This window comes from Fukomys damarensis, unplaced genomic scaffold (assembly GCF_012274545.1).
Source record: "Fukomys damarensis isolate Sample0158 unplaced genomic scaffold, DMR_v1.0_HiC HiC_scaffold_19, whole genome shotgun sequence".
NCBI classification, from domain to species: Eukaryota; Metazoa; Chordata; class Mammalia; order Rodentia; family Bathyergidae; genus Fukomys; species Fukomys damarensis.
In genome coordinates, this window is record NW_022900931.1 from 14,946,295 (window position 1) to 14,969,258 (window position 22,964).

Below are 22,964 nucleotides of genomic sequence, written 5' to 3' on the forward strand. Positions count from 1 at the left end.
TTAAGGGTGAATAAAATTCCCTTGCATGTTCATGGTTTTTAAAAAAACCCATAGTGAATGTTTAAGCTAAAAAATATTGCAGTACAATATGCATGGCCACGAATCCTACTCAAATCCTCCCCTTCACTCTCAACACGCTTTTCCTATCGCTCTTGCTGCTTTCTGCAGCAGTTCTGGAAGTCTTCCTTGGTGGATGTCTTTGGTTGCTTTTTCATACCTGCCTAGATGTCGTGAAGAGATTACAATGTGGAACAGTCATTTGGATTTAGGAAAAGCCGGAAGTAGCCGTGATGACAGATCCAATGAATAACGTGGATAAGGACATGATGTGATGTTTTTCCAAACCTGTCTCTCACAAGGATATTACTTTAGGATAATCACTCCTCCTAAAATCACTCCGGAAAGAGGACTTCTAGAGCTGCTTCCGAAAGTGGCAAGAACGGTGGGGTAAGTGTGCTTCAAAGTAAAGAGAGTATTTTGAAGGAGATGAATGGCAATGCGTCTTTGACTGTAATAAATGTTTCCCTTTAAGCATGCAGCATATGTTTTGATCAGCCATCATATATGTTTATTTTCTGTATCTGTTGGTGGGCATGGCTAAAGTGAAAACTGATGTAAGTACATGGGTGTGGACAGATTTCTAGATACATATAAATTACCAAGTTTGAACGAAGAAGATATAAAAATTCTAAACACCCCCCAATTACAATCAGTGAAATTGAAAACATAATTAAAAATTTACCAACAAAGAAAAGCCCAGGTCCTGATGGCTTCACTTCTGAATTCTACAAGGTATTAGAGAAAAACTATTTCCACTGCTCTTTAGACTTTTCAATGAAATTGAAAGGGAAGCAATACTTCCAAATTCATTCCTGGAAGCAAGTGTGACTTTGAATCCAAAACCAGGGAAAGTCTCAGCCAAAAAAAATAAAACAAACTACAGGCCAGTCTCCCTAATGAACACAGATGCTAAAATCCTCAATAAGGTACTGGAAAACAGAATACAGAGGGTCATCAAGAAGATCATACACCCTGACCAAGTCAGATTTGTCCCAGGGATGCAAGGATGGTTTAACATACATAAATCAATAATGTAATACACTATATTAACAGAGTCAAAGACAAAAAACATATGATCATCTCAATAGATGCAGAAAAAGTATTTGAAAATTTCAACACCAATTCATGATAAAAACCCTGCAGAAAGGGCCAGGGATTTAGCTCAGTGGTTCCACTGCCTGCCTTGAAAGTGCAAGGACCCAAGTTTGATCCCCAGTACAAAAACAAAAAAAACAAGAAAAAAAAACTGCAAAAAAATGGATAGTCTTTATCTCAACTTGATAAAGGCTATCTATGAAAAGCCAATAGCCAACATGATATTAAATGGTCAAAAACTTAAAACCTTCATGCCAAAATCAGGAGCAACACAAAGATGTCCATTATCACCACTCCTGTTCAATATAGTTTTGAAACATTAGCCACAGCAATTAGACAAGAGAAATAAATAAAAGCATTAAAGATAGGAAAGGAAGAAGTTAAACTGTCATTATTTGCTGACAGTATGATACTCTACATAGAAGATTCAAAAAGCTCTGCCTAAAGATTTCTAGACTTAGTTGACAGATTCAGTAGAGTAGCTGGATACAAGGTAAACTCAGAAATCAATATCTTTGTTGTACACAAATAACCGCCTTACTGAGAGTGAAATTAGGGAAACAATCCCTTTAACAATAGCTTCCAAAAAATGGAATATCTAGGAATTAACCTAACAAAGGAAGAAAAAGATCTCTACATTGAGAACTACAACACTCTGAAAAAAGAGATTGAAGAGGATATAAGAAAACAGACATCCCTTATTCCTGGGTAGGAAGAATCAACATAGTGAAAATGGCCACACTTCCAAAACTCTCACACAGATTCAATGTAATCCCTATTGAAATTCCAATAGTATATTTCACAGAGCTAGAGAAAGCAATCCAAAAATTAATTTGGAGCCAGAAGACACCTAGAATAGCAAAAGCCATTCTAGGCAGGGGATATCACAATACCCAACTTGAAACTATACTACAAATCCATTGTGATAAAAACAGTATGGTACTGTCAAAGAAACAGACTTGAGGATCTGTGGATCAGATTAAAAAATGCAGAAACAAATACAGATGTACTCAGCTACCTCATCTTTGACAAAGGAGCCAACCATCCTCACTAGAGGAAAGATGGCCTCTTTAATAAATGGTGTTGGAAAAACTGGATTTCAACTTGGCAAAGATTAAAACTAGACCCTTATCTTTCATCATGCACTAAACTAAAATCCAAGTGGATTAAACATCTAAGTATCAAAACAGAAAGACTAAAATTGCTGGAAGATAAGTTAGGTAGAACTCTTGAAAGTATTGGCATAGGAAAAACCTTTATGAACAAATCCTCAGTAGCATAGGTATTAGCACAAAGAATCAACAACTGTGATCTCATATTTTTAAAAAGCTCTGCACTGTAAGAGAAATCACCAACAGAGCTAAAAGACAACCTACAATGTGGGAAAAAAATTTACCAGCTGTTCCTCAGACAAAGGTCTTCTATCTAGATTATATAATGAACTCTAAAAAGTCAGACCCCCACAAATATAAAGACCCAATTTAAAAAATGGGCATCTGAAATGAAAAGACATTTCTCAGACAAATAAATAAAAGGAGCAAATAAACATATGAAAAACGTTGAACACTGCTGGTCATTCTAGAGATGCAAATGAAAATAACACTGAGATTCCACCTCACCCAGGAGAGAATGGCTGGTATCTTGAAATTGACCAATAACAAATGTTGTGGAGAGATGGGAACGCTTCTCCATTGTTGGTGGGAGTGCAGACTGGTGTAACCACTGTGGAAATCAATATGGAGATACCTCAAACAACTAGGATTAGAAGTCCCATTTGACCCAGCTACTTCTCTGCTGGTTATCTTCCCAATAGAATTAGAAGGATCATGCCACAGTGACATATGCTCACCCACATTTGTAGCAGCACAGTTTTTAATAGCTAAAACCTGGAAACAGCCCAATTCTTCATCAGCTGGAGACTGGATAAAGAAGATGTGTTTTTTTGTTGGTTTTTTTTTTTAATAAAATGGAGTACTACTCAGCTATCAATAATGAGAAACTAGAGTAATTTTTAGCCAAGTGGATGCACATTGAGGCCATACTCAAGTGAAATTAATAACACACACATGTGTAAATACTGAATAGTTTCTCTGGTGTGAAATACTAAAGGAGTAAATAAGGATCAAAATGTATAATTGATATTGTGTAATAGGAAGAAAAGGTCTAAAGGAGTAGGGGAAGTGAGAGGCATCGGGGAAAGGTAAGAAGGGGAAAGAAAAATACGAGAAAAGGAAAAAGCATGGAAACAAAGTCTTTGCAAATAGGGATGGGTGGAGGGGAGTGAAGGGAAGGCTGAGGAATGGCGCAGAAATAACCAAGATACATCATGTAAAGGTACAAGATCTCAATGAAGAACGTAACTCTATTGCATACCTGAAATGTAGCAATAAACTTAATAAAAATAAATAAAAAATAAAAGATCTTGATTTGTTTGATATGTACCCAGAAGGAGGAATGCATGCATTACTGGATGATCCTTTTTTTTTTTTTTAGGGAATTTTCACATCATCTTCTACAGTGGCTGTGTATTGTACATTTCCATCATGACTGAATTTGGGTTAATTCAAGCTTTCATGGTGGCCAAATTGACCATTCTCAGAACAAGTTCAAATAGAGCACTGTACCTTGTGAGGTGGCCTTAGATGCATGAGAACAATTTGTGCTAATAGAAACCCACAAAGCTGATACTATGTGACTTCTCATATTTTTTGGAAAGTCAAACTTGGGTGAGAAGTTCTGAGCACTTCATATCCATATAAAGAAGAGGCAAGGCATGTTAATTTCATATACAATTTTGATTATAAGAACCTGGGAAGTAAGATGGATATTGAATCACCAAAATAAGGCACATTAACTACTAGCAATTGGACGAAATAAAAACAGCGTAGAACATAAGGAGAACATACTAAACTCTGTCCAACTGTTCCCTGAATTGATACCTTTCAAACTTCTTTGAATATAAATATACCGTGACACATGTGTTGAATATATTTTTTCAGACACCTACTTTGAGCGTTCTGATTCACTGGATCTCTAGTGTGACCTAATGTTTTATATTTAAAGTAACCACCTAATTGAACCTTTATTAGAAAACCACACTAGAGAAAAATTGCATTTAATAACCCTTGTTATGGCTATGTAAAAGGAAATGGGGATATGTGTTTAAACGCAGGACATATCACTGACAGTTTATTTAAAAAGTAAATTCACAATGAAGTGAAGGTTTAACTGTGGACTTTATCTTTCTCAACAAATGCCTTTGCTATATTTGTAAAGCTGCAAGACCAAGAAAACTAACATATTCTTGTACAAAGACCAGTGCAGGGTACATGCCTCACCAAGACTGTGGTGCCTAAAAATCAATATCAGGGCTTAAATATTTCTGTCTAAAATCATCTCTTGATTTTTATTTCAATAAGGCCAGCTATCGATCAAGTACAATGCATTTGTTACTCTTACTGAAACTATCTATATAGCTGAGATTTTTTGAAGTTGTATGTTTGCTCCATTATAGCAATGGCTGTTATAATTTTTAAAGCTTAAAATTTTAGTCAGTGCAGCTCACTTGTATTCTTTCGTGCAGACCTACACTGAGAATCCTGGAGAACTGTCAGTATGGCTTGACATCAGTGAACTGTGCACTTGATTCTCGGAGGTAAGAACCTTTTATCCCTGAAGTAACCTCCTACACCCTTCAGTCCCTTGATTCATTAACACTTTTATTGAAAATCTATTGGAGAATATTTCTAGAGTTTTACAAGATTTAAAATACGTGACTCTCCCCCAATACAGTGATTTATGCCATTAAATTCTCTTGAACTACTGCAAAAACCATGTCTATTGCTTCAAGGCAGTCTTTACAGTTATGTGTGCTTAAAGTGTGTGTTATCTTTTCTCTCTTCCACATCAGGTTATAAATTAAGGCCGGAAGTACAGTACCTAGGATTCTTCTGTATCCACTAGACCGAATAATTTAGTCTATTTTTCTTAATAAGATGCTTTTATTTTTTAATCTTTGATTTTTCAAATGTATATAAGAAAACTAGATGTGAAAGAAGAAAGGAAGTAAGTCCATCTTTCTCAAAATATTTTCTTATTTTCATTTCCATATAGTTTTAAAGGTTTGGACTAATTTGGGTTAGTTTCTATCTCACTAGGTCTTCCCACCATGCTAATTCAACTTTGCCTTAAGTAGCATAGGTATCACAAGTATGTCCTGCTGCTTACACGCATTGCAGTCTTCATTAAGGACTGAGGAATCTCTATACAAAGTAATGAGAACCCCTGTGGGTTCATAACCATGGTGAAAATCACCTGTTTTTCCATGGTTCTTAGGTGCCATTTCAAAGCCGCTAACCGTGCTGTTGCCTCTGCCCCTCTTAAACCTTCACATTTTCACATTAATAGGAGGGCACTTCATTTCAATATTAAAAACCTTACATAGTTGAATATTAATGAAATATATTTCTAATAATATGTAGGTTGGAAAATATTTACTAAGCAATTTGTAACCAAGTTGCGAATGACACGTTTGGCATACAGCTTCGTTCTGTGCATCGAAGCAATACATGGGAATTTCGAAGTTCTTTCAGTCACCTCCATGTAGCAAAGACATTTTGAAATTTACAAAAAAAAATAAACAAAATGACAGCCTGGACAGGGTTTACTTTCTACTTGGTATAATATAAATCTTGACGAAGTTAAAGTCTGACATTTTAGGGGCCGGGTATTTAGCTCAGTAGTTCCACTGCCTGCCTCACAAGCGCAAGGACCGAAGTTCGATCCCCAGTACCAAAAAAAATAAATAAATAAATAAATAATAAATAAAGTCTGACATTTTACTTAGCCATCCATGTCTAACCAATAGTCCTCACTGTTATTGTTTTTTATATCTCTTATCTCTGTTTTACTCTTTAGGAAATGGTAAGAATGGAGGGATTTCCAGAATGCACAAAGATTATTTATACCATTGAAAGACACATTGAGGAATAAGGCACTTAAGTGTCCCACGGACAAGGGGTGAGCAGCCAGTATTTTATTTTTTCCTCCTGAACATTAGGGGACAAGGATCAACCTGACTCTTTGGCGTTGGCAAGGGAATAGCATCAGATGTGCTGTGCTGAAAGATATCTGAGCTGTTGGCCATAATCTGGCATATCCTCAGATCCATTTGGATTCTTGTTAAAAAGAAGCTTGTGGAACTACTTGGAATTTTAAAGTTTTTGTTGGGGTCTCATGAAGCTATACTGCCCACAGAGTATCATTGGTCAAGAAGAAATTAGGAACCACAGTTATTGAATGGTTTGGGCAGGAACTCACATTTTCAGCGCCTCCATCTATTCTCACATTTATCTCATGTTGCTGTGTATGTATCCTACGGACACAGTGGGAATGAAACATCCCATTGAACCCGTTATAGTATAGTCTTTGTTTAAAGGTGGAACGATTCACATTTCCACGGCCCCTTCTGTCCACTTCCATGTAGAGGTTGAATAAAGAGGCTTATCCTCGTCTCAGGACTAAAGCACGTAGCATTTGTATGTGTGTGTGTGTGTGTGTGTGTGTGTGTGTGTGTGTGTAAGACAGCTCCAGTTAGATCCTCAGGAGACAGTGTCAACAATTTCCAAAACACTCTCTCTTGAAAAATTGAAACAAAGTATATAAAGTATATGTTACATAAAATAAGTTATATACTGTTTTTTTACTTTTCTTTCTTTCTTTTCTTTTTTTCTTTTTCTTTCTTTCTTTCTTTTTTTTTTCTTTTTTTTTCTTTTTTTTTTTTGGTGCTACTAGGGATTGAATCTAGTACTGAGCTACAATTCCAGCCTGCCAAAATCCCTCTTTAAAACTTGTGACAGTATCTTACTAAGTTGTTAAACTGACCAGGCTGGGCTCAAACTTGTGATTCTCCTGCCTCAGTTTCTAAGAATGCGGAGGTTACACGCCTGTGCCACCACTCCTGGCTTATTTATATTTTATATATATTTATACTCCTATATAAACGGATTTTTATTTTTAAATCTATTTATATTTTTTCCTCTAGAAAAAGTCATCAGGTATTTTAAACAAAATTTAGTTTAATTAAACTCATTTGTCAGGGTCTTTACCATTTATACTATTTTGTGTTGTACGTATATTATGGAGATTAATTTAGAAAATGCATGCTTTCACCCTGAAAAAATAGCATTACTTTTATTGTTATTATTATTATTGACTTTTCCTATTCCACTTTACATCTGTATGTCCTGTATGCGCTACTCCAGTATTACTATGCCCTGTTGCTTTTCCGCAGTCCCGAAAAGATCCGGAACTAGTTTGAATAGTGTGGAAGGCACTGAAGTCCATGTGAGGCCTCTAATAACAAAAGATTTTCGGTCCAACAGAAACGAAAATGTAGGTTCCTTTGCTTGCCTATGATAAGCAATTAAAGCTTTCCCTTTTTTACCCCCGCATAAGGCAAATCAGTACAATAAAGCGAAACACAAACGCGGGCACACGCACACAAAGACTTCTCTGCAACTTTGCAAACTGACAGTTATGGCCAGCGGGGCTTTCGCATTGCTGCTGCCACCTAGTGGCGACTAACAGAAATCTGTCTGCTCGTGTCCGCTGAATAATTCAATAATTCAGAGGCTTCTCAAAAACGGAGCAAGTTGATTTTATATTAAGTCTTTCACCAGAAAGATGTTCTAAAAAGAAGGAAAATAGTTTTCACTAAAAAACTAACTCCTTCACCAATGAGGCCAAGAGAGGTTGAAAAATTCAACTTTGGAGAAAACTCGTGGAAATTACATATACAAATAAACACCTAGAAGGGTTATATTTTCATTGATTTTTGTCCCTCTGGGGAACTGTGGTTCTAAAAGTGATGATTATGGTTGTCGTTTTCATTGTGAGCTTTTCTTCATCTTGTGTTTATACTCTTTGCATTGCACAGAAAAGAACAAACTTCCATTGAATAATGCTGGTGCCTTCGTTACTTTTCTCATTGCTGCAACATAACACCCGACACCCAAAGTGAAGGGAGGAAAGGTTTATTTAGCTCACTGTCTGTAAAGGTTTCAGTTCATAATCGGCTGGCTCCAAGGCAGAGTGGCCTGGCAGACAGGCAGAGGCAGCAAAAGCAACAAGGGAGCAAGGGACCCTATAAGTCCCTTTCTTTCCCTTATATTATATCTAGGCTCCTGGGATTAGGGCTGTGCCGAACCAATCAGTGGACTGGTTTAGTAGCCACACACAACCTCAATCCTAGCATTGTACCACGAATCAATCACAGACTCTATTCAGCCACCTCCAAAACAGTACCACCTCAGAATGCATGAGGCCTTTGGAGGACATCCAGATACGAGCCACACAGCTGCCTACTCGCCAAGTGGGAGAAATGAGCCAACATCGTTGGAAATAGTTCAATGAAAAGAGAGACTATCTCTTGCGCTCTTCAAAGGTAACTTCAAAAGAGAGTTCACCTATTAACCAGTTTCCTGAAGGGATAGGTGAGCAGTGAATTGAAGGAAGATAGGGGTTTATAGCATAGGAAGGAAGATAAGTTGATGATAATAAGAATACAAAAGACCAGGGACATTCTACACTCCAACTCAAAGAGCTGAAAGAGTTACCAGAGTTAGTGACAGGAGTTTTGGCCATGTTTTCATGTCACATCACAAAATGTGGTAACAATTATCAGCTGTTCTTTTTACAAACCTCCCAAAGCATCACTCTCCACGTGAACTTTTGATTATATGTAAGCCTCTGTTTCTAGCAATGTGATATCGAAATACTGTAATATGAAGGAACTGACAATACACAATTTAAAACTTCAGGAGAATCTTATGACAGTTAGTTAATAGCAATTAAGAAAATGCTTGTGTGGCATATCAATGAAGGCCTAATAGAGAAAATAAACATTGCTGAGAGTCTATAAATGGAAGAGATTTCATACAGAGGCTTATGATTGAATATGTGCAAAACCAAAACTAAAACAATTAAACATTGCAAGATGCCACTATTGTTAGCTTGATGTTTAGAGGAAAAAACTTGCTCATGCTGCCCGAAGGAAGAGGCCAAAGCTACTCAAGGGAGCTGATGCACAGTGGGCCTATCTCAGAGAAGCAGAAGCTTTGGAGAAAATACGTTTCTAGGAAAAAAAAGGGAAATGCTGAAATGCCTTTATTCCTGCCCCTCCAGCCATTCACAGGACTCATTTGGCTGGAAAACCAGAAGCCTGGAGAAAAGGATTTGCAAGCTAAGAGTGTGATGATCTTCCAATGTAGAGCAGAGCTGAGAAGGGAGAAGAGTGGATTAAAAATAGAATAAGTCAAGGACTGGCAGTGCAAGGAAAGTAGTAAGAAAAACTTAGAGGTTTGAGGAAAGGCGCAGAACCCAGGACAGCATCACCTAAGTGCTGAAGGAAGAGCAGGATGTGGAGGGGGGACGGGGGAGAGCACTCACTGAGTCTCAGCTGCAAACACTGCCACACGGGGGTGTGCCCGGGGAAGCAGAGCTGTCAGTGGTGTAGGAAACAATGAAAAGACTCAGTTTGAAAAAGTGTGAGCTATCTGACAAGTTCCGGAGCCAGCAAACCTGGAACGCAGGAGCAAGGAGTTTGAAATCAGTCTTCAAAACTATCTTCCCAAAGGTTTTTATGTGGGATGACAGATGCAGGTGCTAAAAGTTCTGGTTTGTTGAAATTGTATTATTATCAAAAGAGTCTTGGAAGTATTATAGCTTCAGCACTGAAGATTCACAAATTTATGTGATCCCAAGTTAGTTGCTTGTGATACACCATGTGGGTCTAACGCTTTGCCACAGGACATTCTGGAAAAACTGCTAAAATTTTGGAAATTCTGTGGTTGAGCAGCACGCAGAATGAAAAATGACATCTTCATACAGCAGCTAATCCTCAACGACTGAAATAAGTAAAAATACTATTATAAGAAATTAAAATTGATTTGGAATTTTGACTAATTCACACTTCATGATCTATTATTTGGAACTATGCAATTAATTGGAAAATTATTTTAAAATACCCAGTGTTGTCATGGATTTTAACGTAACAGATTAGATCTGAAAAAAGAACGCTGATAATTACAAGCAAGTCTCATTTATTCACTGAAGCACAAACAGCAAGCCTCTCATTAAATCAGACTTTACTTGCTAAAATATTTGTACAAAATATTTAAAGTTTTTCTAATTGAAATTTGTAGGTAATACAGAAATTATGTGAAGAACAGAGTCTTCTGTTTAGAAAGTCAAAATGGCTCTTAAGGGTAATGTTTGAAAATATCAGAACAAACCACACTGCTTATATGTACCCAGTCATGGGAAAGAGGTAACAGGAAGCTTGCGACCCACTCCTTGCCTACAGGGGGTCTGGGGGTGTGGGTGGGACATGATTTGGGCCAGATAACTTTGCAAGCAGTACTAAAAGAGTTCACTGGTGGAAAAACTCCAGAAGTCTTTGCGCCTATAAAACAGTTTAGGAGGTTATCAATGATCAGTTCACGTGGTTTATTTTTTGTGGTAAACCTGGAATTTGCGGATTTTGGAACCCGAAGAACAGGAAAATGAGAAAGAGTCCCATAAGCTGCCTGACCAGTGCAGTACGATACAAGAGGCTCCCAAACCTCAGTGGCAACCTTTGTGATTAATATCTATACATATATTAAGTTTTAAAACTTACATATGTCAAACCCAAAATATAATCTGCACTAAAATGAGGCAAAAATGGATATTTGTGACATCACGTCCCACCTCCTATCAGCACATTTAGCTCTTAAACTCATTAGTGGGTGAATCCTCTGAGGGGGACAGCACCTGCATGAGCCGGTCACCCTCCACACGCAAGAGAACCTGGGGGACATTTTAGACCCAAGCCATCCTGGTTATATTATTGTTATCTAATCTAAATGTCCAAACAGTGGATGGACATTGGATGTCCATGAAGGACTCCCTCTTTACCACGCCCCCATGAGTAAACCCTTCTCTTCCCTTAATTGCATATGCTGAAAAAGAAAACTTGGAATTGCCAAAGTTCTTCTTGAATGGAATAAATACAGAAATGATAGCAGCTGGGCTAGAGTGAGGATGTTTTTACTTCCTTTGTAATGACTCTGTCTGAACACCACACAAGGCAATGGTTTCTCTGGTTTGAGAAACCCAAAGTGTGCACGAATTAAAGAGTGAAATACAAGATTGAAAGTAAGAAACAAGGCAATAGATCTTTTGTAAACTGGAAGGGAACAGCAATGGAGGGAGGGGAACAGCAGGAAAGGTGACCTAAAAAGAATTAAGATGCCTTATGTACATGTGCTAAATCCCCATGTGAATGTAATAATTACGTATGCAAACAGGTACTCATAAAAAGAGATTTAAAAAAATAAAGGCAGACTACTCATGGGAACCAGGAGTATATCATCAAAGGTTTGATGAAGTACCCCCAACAACTCTCACAAGAAGAACCACAAGGACAACAGGCTACTGGGAATTGAAAAACCGTGACAGATTTATCTGAAGGTTTCTTTTCAGCATCTATTTTCGGGTCTAGTCAGGCACAGGCTCCATTTCTATAGAACAGTGTTCAATCTACACGCATACTTTTTCCTCACGTGTGCCTTTGAATTTATAGTCACCTTATCATGATTGGAGGGGACAAGCTTTGAATGGGTTGAACATTAAGAGGTAAGGGGAAAAAATGAGAACCAAGACTTGCCATGTAGAGGTACATGATCCCAGCAATGAATGTAACTGTACTGTATCCCTAAAATGTACCAATAAACTCAATTAAAGCTGAAAAAAAAAAAAGAACTGCTCATCGCAGTGTCCATGATACCATGCTAACCGCCACGCGGGGACCACCCAGTGGGAGTCAGGACAGCTGTTCTAAGTCACCCATCCGAACTGACCCATTAAAATTCAGGGCTTGGTCCGTCGAACACATGTTATCTTGTGCCTACTGCCACTAAAGAATAAGCCTGGAGATTTGGTGGGAATATTTGTGGGGATCCTATTAACCCACCTAGGAATACTGCCGAACTTGTTTGACTAAGAAGCCCAAAACTCTAAAAAGCCCTGCAACGCAGTTAAACACTCAGACTAATTCTCGGAGTGTTAGACACTTTGAGACAGAAAGTATGTGCTTTGATTTGTGTGTCTGTGTGTGTGTGTGTGCATAGAGATACTGGAAATTAATAAATACACAACCATTCAGAACAAGAACTAAATTCTTTTCATTTGTTAGACCCCACGAATTAGCCTGATTTCCTTGCAAGTACACTGGTAATTGGGAGTAATCAAGTAAAACGGAGCTATGGAGTGGCGGAGGAGCCACAGGGGAGCCCCAAGGGCTGTGCTTGGGTGTGCCGCACTGTGCTTCCTCCTGGGCCAAGGCCGGGTAGTTAAATTAGATCTCTGTGGTAGGACAGCACCGCCACTATGAATAATACATGTTCGCACACCCCGTTCACTTCGCTCTGAGTTCTTCTCTGCGGTGCTCACTGGCCGAACTGGGCTCAGTGCAGGGGATGTTTAGACTTTATCCTGAGCCCAGAGGACGGTACCATAGACATTCACAGGCACCGCGTCTTACAGTGGCCTAATGCTTAGCGCGATCCTACACAGAAAGCTGCAATGATGTTGGCCATGCTTTTGATACTTTGTGACATTTTTAAATAAAAAGCTAAATATTCTGGGCTTCATATGCTGAGAAAAATCCTACCAGTTCCTGATTTCCCAAACATGCTCTGCAGTAGGAAAAGTGAAATATATGAAAGATCAAAGGCCATTGTGACTTAAATACAATAACGAAGACAGCAGCCATATATAGAGATTGTAGGCTCAATGTCTGGTCACACTCCCTGTGCATTTTAAGGGTTGTGAACGAATATCTGATTTCTTCTTTTTTTTTTTCTTCACAAGTCATATAGTAAATAGATAGCACTAACAAAGTCAAATATTAATAACCAAGAACTACAGATCCTCAAATCCCCTTTCCCCCAACCAGCAAAACCCATAGAAATTTACACTGACCAAAGTAAATAGAAAATAAAAGTCAAACCACTTAAACGGTTGACATTTAGGGATAGAGCCAGGCACTGGCTTTCATCTTTCTGAATCACCAGCGTTATAACATTAACAGAAAATAACTGATATTATAAACATGGTGTGAAAAAGTTAGAGGTAAGATCCAATGAACAATAGCTTAATTGATACTTGCTGGTAATTAACACAATTTTACATTTCACCTTAACAGAACAGAACCATTTTTTTTTGTGTGTACACCACGGGAGCTTTTCTACTTTGTCTTTCCAAAGAGGAAATAATTATTTTAAAATAGCACAAAGTCATGAGCACATTGAGTATAACCTAAATTATTTTTAAATGCACTTACTGGTTATAATAAGCGTATCTAAATTATGATACAGAATATCTAATTTGCCACATTTTTCTCTGTCTGATATGTGGTCTTTTTGGAACATAAATTTACAAATTAAGTCTCTTGAGAAATTGCTAAGTCTGGATGACTTTAATTTTTACCTTACAAAATTGTGATAGCAGAGCAGAGCTGGTCACTTTGTGGGAATATGCAGGATAGATGACTAGATCCAAGTGTACAGTGACTACTGCCTTTAAATGTTGGCTTCACCCTCTAGGAGTGCTGAATTGGAGAAGGAGTAAAGCCCATGCTCTCTTCCCCAGCCGAACAGCATATAGCAGGATGACATTTGTGACACTGAGTATGAAAGAATTATCGGGAACAGAAGGGGAAAGAGGAACAGAGCACCGAAGCTAACTGATCAATACTGCATCCTGCAGAAGAAGAGAGGGCCCTGTCCTTCGCCAACTGAAAGCCTTCCAATACCCAGTAATCCCAGCACCAAAGTGGCCCACCTTGTCCTTTGTTTTGGATATGACTGGGACCTCTACTCACTCTTACCATGGGATCCTTGATGCTCTAATAGCAACTTTACCTAGGAACTCAAAAAAGAGCAAATTATCTAATGCTCAGAGATGCAGGGAGTCCTCAAAGACTACTAATCTCTCATTGAGAACTTGAAAATACATGGAAAAGCTTTAACTGTGAACTCACTGTTTACAAGACAGTAAAAATCCTGACATACCAAAGAAATCTTAAATGTGGAGCAACTTGATTTGTGTATGTTGCTCGTTAGAATACCCAAAAATCACTTGACGTTGTATAATCAAAAATGTTAGACTATGACAATGATATTTTAGTTGTGATGTTTGCATTAAAATTCACAAAGTAGCATGCAAATAGGCAAATTGTATATTCTCTGGATCCTCAGTCATCCTCCATGGAGAAATAAGGAAGAAGATAAGGGAAAATAGAACATTAAAGGAAACAAAACAAGAAAAATAAAAAATAGTTGAAAAATATATGCTCGACACTAATCTAGGTACTTTGTGTATTTCTAGTCTTTTCTCATCACTGTTTTGGTTCAGACAGTACTGATGAAAATTAATATTATCTCTGTTTTATAACCAAAGGCAATGAGGCTTACAGGAATGAGGAAAGTTGCTGAAGTTCATTAATGACAGTTCCTATTTGGATTAGGCGATAACCCTAGCTGTTCACCTCCTTCAGAAGGCTTCACCTGACTCAGCTTTGGGGCCAATGAATGGTTCCATATACAGATGAAACATTTCTGTGAGAGAAGACGCAAGATGGAAGCATTTAGACCCTTCTAAATTGAATCCAGACACAAATAAGCTTAAAATGTATTGCTTATGCCACCGGATATTGAATTAAATTTAAAATCACTGGAGTAAAAACAACACATTCTCTAAGTACATGGAGCAACTTTGCTAAGGGTGATTTCCCAAGGAAATTGTAGATGTGCAAACCTTCCCACAGGTATTCCTCTCTCTCCCCTTAGACAGCCGAAGAAATACTAAAAACTTTAAAATGGAACCTTTTATGGGTGAGGACTGTGTGACCCTTTTGTGTCTCCCCTTTTACATGATAGCAAAAATGTTGAAAATGAATATTTTTGTCATTTCGTGAACAAAGGAAATAAAAGCAAATGACTACATCTTTACCACAATTAATCTAAATAAAAAAGAACAGGTTTACAAGTAAGTAAACGGTGCTGAATATAAACCTCCATTTGGTTAGAAACATTTTCTTCCTGGATTCTTCAATAAATGTTTGACCAAAGTGTGTCCTTGAAAACACACACACTCCTCCCACTGAAGTCACTAATATGCATACTCATTTCTAGTACCAAATTTGGCCCAATGCTTAATTAGTGTCTGGCTGTGATTACATCTGTGGTGTTGAATTTTCAAATCTAAATTTCCAGTGTTGCAACAAAACTTTGTAAAATTCCTCTAATTTCAGTAGGGGAAAATAACATCAAGAGGAGTTTGATATTTCAGTCAGGGTGAGAGAATGTTTTTCCTTCATCTGAAAGCAATTTCTCTCAAATTCAAAACAGAAGAAAAGTGATTTAAATACATACTGAAATACTATAAATAAATAAACGCTGGTGTCTTTGAGTCTGACTTCAGTGCTGAGATTTTTAAGTAACACTGGTTTGGACAAGGGATACTGTTTTTTGTCTTTCTTCTGTCTGAGGAAGGCAGGAGGATTTTCCCTTTTCTTCTTCTTTTTTCTTTCTATGTTTCTTTCTCCTACTTCATTAATCATTCACAAGAAGCTAGCTTGTAAGTACAATTCAATTCTTGTGAGACAACTGAACATGTCTTTCCCGTGCCCTTCCTGCCCCCTCTCTATTGTGTGCCTTAGACATCACTTACAAAGCTGGGCTGAAAAGTCTGTCTCTTAGGAGGAGTATATATTATCGTTAAAGAGCATTTATTTTCCAATTTCAGCATGGTTTGTCATTTGTTCTGGATCTGCACTTAACAAAATCTCACTGCATACTGAGCTTGAATTGGAAAAGAAGTAGGAAATACATGTTACGTAAACTTTCCTAAGTTTAGGTTTTATATCTGTTCACCACGGATCTAATTTATTCCAATTGCAAAAGCAAATGGCTTGATGATAATGTATATTATATTTCAATATTTTGTCTAAAATGACCTTCCTCACAGAGACTAGCTCTTTTATATGAATGGTATTTGAAAATAGAAATTTAGAGCAAACATATATTCGAATTGTCTAGCTTCAAGATCATCTTTCAGTCAACGATATTGGACAATTTAATTTCCTCATGATTCGCCATCCTTTGATTCATAATATTAAATATTAAGTGCTATGATTTATTATCAAGCATTTCAATGACATTTGATGTTCAAAAAGTGTTTTTAAGAATCTGCATCACCTTAAAGCTACTTCCTAGTCAAGGCTGTGCCCTCACAATGCTTTGGAGGTTGACAGGAAAGAAAAATCTTTCGACTGGTTGTTACTTATCTCAAGGTAAGGATATTTTCTTCGGCTCTCTTGTATCCATTTATTTTTCATTTTATTTTTTCTAGCAATAGTGCTTTTAGGAACTGGAGTTAACCACTTTTACATACAGTAATCAGCTACATGGGAGTTTGAGGTCAATTGTGCATATTTAGGAGACTACTTGTTTTTCAGGTAAACCTTAGATTTAAAAAGGCCTAAAGTATAAAGTACCCCCATAGAATAAGAAAAGATAAAAAGATATATTCAGGCAACCTTTCTTAATAATCCAAGGTCATAGGACATTTCTTATTTCCTATGATCCCAGAGTATATTATGAAGGAATTAAGACATATTATTTGTTTCAAATGCTATAACTTATCTTCAATGAAAACAAAATATATTTTCCTATAATATGATATTGAATTTTATAACAGCAGGAAAATCTTTCCAATACTCTGTAATTGATGGTGTAGACTTCAAGTGACATGATCAAGAGCCATAACTTAACTGAACATATATTATTTCTAAGTTAATATGACTGGAAATCAGTATGTCTGAATTCTGTTACACAGAAGAACCAGGAAAAAATAATTACCTCCATTAGAAGACTCCGAAATCTTTTTATAGACTATAATCAGTGCTATGATTTACTCCTGAATTGCCACTCTGGGACAAGAAACATTGATAAAAATTCTATTCTTCAATTCAATAAATGATGCTACTGACCCTCTGCTGATATGTGCTTTTTATCATTGTATTCGCTGAATGATCCACATTCTTTCTCTTGCCTTATAACCAAATCGCTTGCTTTCAAAAAATAAGGAAAGTAACCTTGCACCAGCCCACACACACACACGCACACACAAATGCACATGCACCAAATATTTATATAGTTCAAGTCTCAAAATTAAGAAAGAAAATATTGATTTTTAATGGAATAAAACAAATATAAAAAGTATTACAGCAGATATGTTGAATTTCTTCTGTTGACTCTAGCTGAGTCAAATTCAAAAATTCATTTGGAACCACTGATAAATGTTAAGATTGTTAACAGATGACACCAATAAGCTGGAATCCGTATTTTCTTGGTTTTTTTAATTATTTAATGGTAAAATTAGATTCCACATAGTTCTTAAGGAATGTGATTCCCTCTGTAGTTAAGATGTTGCTCTTTTCATATGTATAACTCTCAAAGGTGGTAATATTTCCTTGTAAACTAAAAAAATCGTGTTACTTGGAAGGACTTTTTTTGGTACATTGAGTAGATTGAGCTTTTTTTTTTTTTTTTTTAACATGGAGTGTCAAGCTGCAACAAGTGTTAAATGTTGCTTCTAGGTCTTGAAAACTCCTAGAACATTAACAAGAATTTACCAATCCTGTATTATTTACCATGCATTCTTTTATGCATAGAACTTCAAAGATAGAAAAAAAATAAAACAAAATATACTTTTTATTTCTTATCTTTTAGGATCTAATAACAAATGAGGAAAGTAGACGAGCAGACAAATCTTCACATATTGTGAAAAGTAGAATTACCACACACTTACTATCATCAGTGGCAGCATATGAAGGGAGTTTGGAGGGGTTATAATACTTAGTGGAGTTACCAGGGGTTATTATACTTTAAAATGTCCAAACCAGTGGGAGAACTACTATGTTTTTGTATATGTGGAAGAGAGCAAAATTAGTATGTGTTTGAAGCTGTCTCGTCACCTTATGCCCTACCTGAATGTTATACATACTCAGTGCAGCCAACCTACTTCAAATTTCCAATTAGCTCATAATATCCTAAAAAAAAATCAATGAAAAAAAAGGAGAAATTGAAGTCCAGAGGAGAAATAATATTGACTCAGGCATATGTAATAATTTTACAGAAGGAAAGTGGTGGTTAGAGCTGGGACATATTTTAGAGAGTAAAATGAACAAAGCTTGAAGATAGAGATTAAAGGAAAGGAAGTAATGAAAATAAAAAGATCAAAAATAATTTTAAGGAAGTTTGGTATTGTCATTACAAAACTGAGAAAATGAGAGAAAAAAGTACTGTGTGCAATACAAAGATTCAAAGTCAATATGAGCCACATAAACTTTGAGATGGGTGTGGGACATCTACATAACCATACCAGAGCAGGCCTTGAAAATGAGTCTGGGAGGAATCAAGTCAAAAGATGTAGTTTGGGAAAGCATTGCATCACACTTCATTAAAACCATGGGACTTGGGATTATTCAAGAGTACGCAAAAATACAAAAGAGGAAATGATGCAATTCAAACAAAGCCAAAAAATCATATTTAGGCTTTTTGTCATTTTGGTGGACAAGCTTAATTGCATTTTTTCAGCATTTAAGCAACTCTTCCTTCTAGGATCACATAAATTAAACATGTAATACAAAATTATTTTGAAATATCAGTAGGGCGTATCATGTAATGACAATTACGTGACCATAAATGATACTGAGAGAGAGAATGTGTGCATGTGTGTGTGTGTGTGTGTGTGTGTGAAATGTTTATCCTAGCATCTTTGGATGATTAGTGGATTGGCTCCCAGAAGGGCGCTAAAACCTATGCATAATCAAGCACAGTATATAAAATGCCTTAGTATTTCCATGTAATCTATACATATGTATATTATGTAATTCAAATCACCTTAAATTACTTACAACATCTAATACAGCATAAATGCCATATGAAAAGCTGTTAAACTTTGCTGCTTAAGGGCTAATGACAGGGAAAATCTGTACCAGATACGAAAAAAATAGCATCTCATGGTGTGACTTTTTGCCTCATGCCTTAACTTAATGAAGTGTTACTCTTACCACTCTTCAAAAATAATTTAGGCTTTCTCCTCCCTAAACACATGATAGGAAAAACTATCTTCCACCTATGAAGTTAGAAGCAACTTGTTACTTGCCTCAACCTATGAAACCTGTGTGGAAAGTACTTTTATTACCTTAAACCATATGGTGTGATGTGTCCTGTATTCCGCCCTGGTAAATGAAGATGAACAAACATGTGAAACCCTTGGGTGACTAAAAATAGCAGAACGGCTGGCAATCCTCTGGGACACATAATGTAAACAGCAAACTTTTGATTTGTTAAGGTGCTGATAAAAGGGTGATTTTTGTGTCTGACCTTCCCTGATATATATCAACTATTAAAAATATTCCCAGAGGTCAGTTCTTCTGCTGCCCTGAATCCAATTTCAGAAGAAATTTAAGTTTTCTAGTTACCATAAGGTTATATGAACTGTCCCAGTTCTATATTTAATATACTCACGACTTTGCAATATCCAGAATTTTGAATGTTATCAAATGAAAAGCTTTTCCTATCCTTTAACTTCCTCTTTTGAATCTGGCGTTTCATGGAGAAAAGTGTACGATTGAGTCCCTTGCCTTTATGCCTCGTGTCTGTACTTCTCTCTCTTCCTGTTTGTCATCTTTCTGTCTGTTGTTTTGCACTTTTGGAAGGACAGAGTTGGATGCGAAAGAGGAATGCTTCAAGGATAAGGTTGAAAGTGGCATGGCTGAACTTGGTACCTGTCTTGTTGATTCTTTCGCAAAAGGATGCATCTTGTATCCACCGTAGCTTATGATAATTTGCTGTCAGTTCCTTTATTAATTTAAATGCACCAATTTATGGTTTATAATCACATTCTTAGTCCTAAGTAAATCCAATATTCTGCTACCCAGAAAGGAGCATCTCTCTTTTCCAAGGAATCCTTTAGTGCAGCATTAGAGACAAGTTCAAGTCAAATATTTTCCTCTTGCCTAACTGCAATCCTCAGAAAATACTCACAGCTTTCGCCTTACTACCTGGGGCAAGTAGCTGCTAATCTCTCTGCTGCTCAGACATGCTAGAAGGACAACCTGCCCCGCTTCAGATTTCTTAAGTGGGAAGCAGAAAATCCAGTGTTTACAAGGGAAACATTAAGCTAAGCACTGCTCCAAGTTTCAATTCCAGTGTAGAGTGAGAGGTATCACCCTCCATTTCAGATAGCATTCTCTAATAAAATCTCTGTTTCAACAACATACTACCGATTTTATTCCTTTCTCTAACCCTCCTTTTGCATAATTGTCTCTGACTTTGCTTTAGGATGTGAACATCAACTATCGGGTGGCCTCAGCTGAAAATGAGGCTAAAATGAACTGATTTTAACATGTGCTGACTTGTATTTTATTCTCCACCTCCATTTTTTGTTATTCTTTCCCTTTTATCTCATTCAGTTGAAGCTCAAATGACTACTTTGGTCAGATTCTGTTTCAAATTCAAAAGGAAATTCTATGAACTCTGCAGTTTCCTTTTTATAACTATTAATAATGTTTTTTTTTATTTAAAAAACAAATGTTTCCTGCTTTAGAACAAGAAAACTAAAAATAATTTTAAATTTCACTCCACTCTTTTGAATTCCAGGCCTCAAACCAATGTGGAATTAATTGAGGTTGTATTGTGCCTAAGCTTGCAAATAACTATTGTATGAAACTTTCCTTTGAAATTCAAATAAAATAATCACAGATTAATAATTTTATATCCAGAAAAGAGTATAGAGCCTACACAACCACTTAACTTTAAGGAAAAGGCTAAATTACTTGTTCAACATTATGAAATGGATTAATTAGAATTTAACTTGACTTACAGAACTCTGTGGTATTAGAGAGTTTAGTATTTGTAAAAAAACCTGCAAAGGAACCTCAGAAAATCATTAGAAAGTATAACAGTTTGAACTTAACCACAGCTTTCCTAAGAAGATCATTTAAACACAAGTAATATTCAAGTGCATCAAAACCACAAGTAATCATTTAAAAACAATTTTGATCTCAGCTTACACATGTTTGATTAATTATATTTAACTATTATACCACAATATTTCTCTGGGTGGGATGAAATTCTGTCTCAGTTTCCCAAATTATCTTCCCTCTCCCCTGGTCGGTAAGTAGATGTCTTTATTAGTGGTGGCGAATTTTGAAAGGTGTCTGGATGAGAATATCCATTGTGATTCGCCTGGCTTTTCTGACTCTCTTAGACCTATGCATTCACTGTGGGGCAGAAGAGGAGAAATGAGAAGACACAGGTTCAGAGCTGCCACTGTGTTTCCATTAACCTGAGTGGTCCCCTCACAACCTCGGAAGTGCAGAGAGTGAATGATGGCCCAAGCGGGTTAGGACAGATCGATTCTGTAATTTTTACTCACTGTTTCTCCTCAGCTGTAACTGGCTATTGATTGGATGAGCTGGAGATGGGTAGTGCCTCTGGGACCTGAGAAGGACTGAAAGGAAATTCACCCCCTCCGCATGGTAACACCTTCAGGTTCTGCGAGTCATTCACGTCACAAAAGAGAGTAAAACAAAACTCAGCAATGAAGTACTCTGAAGAGAAATAAATCTGTTCTCCAAAGAAAGAAGCAACTCACCTGAAGCCTCTTTGAAGTGCTCAGATCCCAATTGTATATTTGATCTCTAAAATGTACGTATGCCATGGAGGCTGACAGAGTTTTAAAGCAGTAGAATTGTGTTTTCTTAAAGATTATTTGATCAAATCTCTTACCAGGTGTGAAAACTGAAGCCCAGAGTTAGAAATTCATCTACTCCAAGACGGGATAACTTGGAGTAACCTTGGCTTTCTAAATCCCTATCTAGCAGCATGTTATTTGGATGTTTTTAGATCTATTCAGGTTTATTTAGAGTGCTTTTAGAGCAATTCAGATCTATTTAGAGTGTTTCTTACCTTTAATAGAGACCCACACAGAGACAGTTTCTACTCTTGCCTTGGATCTGTTGTGTCATGTTATATTACCCCAAATTAACGTCGCCATCAATTCCCAGTGACATCCCATGGATGTTAGGCTGGAGAAATGGAAAGAATCAAAGAATTTTGACATTGCTAGACCAGTGTACCAATAATGAAGCTCATCTTGCTTCTGAAACCTCTGCTTTCTAAGACTAAAAATTTCCTTCAGGTTTAAGAGAGTTTAAGTTAAGATTTCTTTCTAGTGTTAGTAGAATTATGCTCAAACTTCTTCCTTCCTCTTTCCTTCAATGGAGGAGCCATTTAGATCCCTATAAGCTATACAGAAATGTGATCCTTGAGGAAGAGACATTGTTAAAACCAGTAGTACTAGTTCAGGAAACTCAAACTAGCCGCAGCCAGTTACTACTGAACTTGCAGTAACAAGTGCAGGACTTTAAGAAAATTTTATGGAGTGATATTTTTCTGGAATGGGAAGGCTAGAGAGATTCATTCAATGATGTTAACAGTTTAGAAGAGAAAAATAACATGAGGATCCCTAGAGTTTTAGTAAGTTCTTCTAGGTAAATGTGTCTCTGTAAACCGTAACTTTTCTTCTGAAAATTTGTTCTGCTTAGGATCGTGTGCTAATGCTGTGGATGGACATATCTTTCTGACACAACTTGGGCTTGGTGCTGTTGGCATCTGGTGGGTAGGTAACTG

General features: G+C 36.9%; 1 long non-coding RNA gene across 1 annotated transcript; it reads left to right on the forward strand.

Annotated features, from left to right (window-relative positions):
* The first annotated feature begins 320 nt into the window (after positions 1-320).
* LOC117286956 lies at positions 321-21,919 on the forward strand. Its single transcript, XR_004518144.1, has 4 exons — positions 321-447; positions 4,739-4,810; positions 6,073-6,174; positions 21,722-21,919. It is a non-coding gene; the product is annotated as an uncharacterized LOC117286956 (long non-coding RNA).
* Positions 21,920-22,964: the final 1,045 nt, after the last annotated feature.